The following is a 2,369-nucleotide window of genomic DNA, read 5'->3' on the forward strand; positions in this document are numbered from 1 at the left end:
CATGGCGACGATTGCATACTTTGAAGACTGTCTCCAATCAATGCCTTAATACAAAAAATTCCAAAGAATGCAGTGACTATACAAACCAATATTTTTTTGGCGTTACTGCTCTATAAATTAACTAACAGATGTAAATTGTGAAAGGATTCCGTTTATCATAAAATATTATCGTGTATAGCGGCATCTAAAAAAGATGTAATAATTCATTATATACGTATAATATATACACAAAGCATATATTGGGATATCCCCTTTTTAACAATTTATTTGATATCGGAGCATGTGCAGCACGACATGTAATGAAAATACAATTTTTGTATGATAATACAACGTTTGTAATCGCCAACGATTAAATATTGGAAGCAGGGCATCTCTAGCTACGACCGATGATGCTATAACGCTGGATTACTATCTGCCTTTGAATTGTATGGATGTACGCTTATCAGCAGTATTTATTAATTTTTCATTAATTGTTAAAGTTTCAAAATTTTTCAATACCCTTCTGTCGACTTTAACTTGCTTTATATTGATTCTACGTATGCCTTCTCGTTCAAAATATCTCAAAGTATGCAATAGCTGCAAAATTACCAATACTGCTTCCTGTCTTATAAACAATATTTTTAGTTGCATGTGGTGCTTCGAAAGATAAATTGTCAATAAGGGAATGTCCCAAAGCATGCTATTATGTATGTGCATATATATTATATACGTATATATAATGATAGTTGTTTCACCTTTTACTAGATGCCGGCACAATAATATATAATTAGAAACGGAATCGTTTTACAATTAACATCTGTTAGCATATAGAGCATTAACGCCAAAAAATATTGGTTTATATACATATTGTATAGTCACTGCATTCTTTGGGATTTTTTGAATTAACATAATTCAGTATGAATTTAGGCTTAAATGAAATAAATCAATGAGTATAAAAAAAGTCAATATAAGCCGACACGGGGGGTATGTGTGTTTAAATAAAATATGTATTAATCAATCGATACAAAATTAGAGCGCAAACGTTCCGACTCTTATTCGAGTCATCTTCGAATAAATCACGAAAATTTGATAAAATAATCTATCATCTCCATTTTTATAATCAAAGATCGCTTATTAAGTATTTGGAAAAACACTTAAGCAGTGAAGTTAAAAAGTTAAAAAATGTTACGATGACTTGACAATGTGATACACATGGATATAACATGTATACGGTTTAAATAGTAATTTTTGAATTAAGGTATTGATTTGAAACTGTCTTTAAATTATGCAATTATCGCTATAAAAATGTCTTCAAGTAAGATGTTTTACCGACAATTTCAAGGCATATTTCATGTCACCATAGTAGCATTTTATCACAATAATTTTTGAATATTATATACAATTAAATATTAATTTATTTTTTAAGTCTAAATTCTAAAGTAGACGATTAAAGTACTAAATTATCATGAATCGTTTAAAATCCAATTTTCACATTTTTGTATTATTATTATGTGTTACATTACAAACAGCGTTGTATATTGTTTAAAACATTGTTCATATATATTGCGATTGAAGTTACCTGAATAGAAAAGTCCTATATTAATTTATAAATTTTGCAATGATTAATGAGAAATAATTTAATAATATTCTGGAAATTGTTTTTCATACGTCCAATTAAAAACTAATGTAAGTGAACGACAATTCAGTTACATACTCTTACACACCAATTGTATTTACGCACGTGATATTGATAAAGTTTGTACGGTTGATTAAGCACTATATGTGACTCACTTTTAGAATGCATCTAGGATGTTTTTTTTTCATTTATATGCATGTTTATTTGATCGTTATAATTAATTAATTTCTCGTTAACTTTTCAGAAATTATGATATTTTTAGAAGCTTTTTTCAGTTTAATTTGCTCTATCTACTAATTATTGATGTTACACATATTTTTAGATTTTTGTATAAAATAATATATTTTGTGTATAAATAATTATCGATTAACTTAAAAGTTGACATGCAACATGTAATAAAAATTGATACATAAATACTATAAGAATTTTTAAAATTATAATTTCTTTTTAAAGAAATGTGTCTTTTAAATGTGTTTTTTTTAAGAATTGCTGTATAAAACATGAAATTACTGAAATGACTTGAAAAACATACAACGCTTATTTTGGGGACATAAAATATATAAAATAAATATAAAGAGTTGTAGTCAAAGTAATCGAACATAGAAAAGTCGCGTAATCAAACATTGAAAAGTCGCGTAATGTGATGTTCCCGATAAGTATTAAAGCGTGAATCCATGGTAACGGGTATTAGAAAAATGAATATTGATAAAGGAAATCGTACAGATTGATTGTGAGTCGCGAGCCGTTAAGACGT

The sequence above is a fragment of the Wasmannia auropunctata genome, unplaced genomic scaffold, assembly GCF_000956235.1.
Source record: "Wasmannia auropunctata unplaced genomic scaffold, wasmannia.A_1.0 LD336097.1, whole genome shotgun sequence".
NCBI lineage: Eukaryota > Metazoa > Arthropoda > Insecta > Hymenoptera > Formicidae > Wasmannia > Wasmannia auropunctata.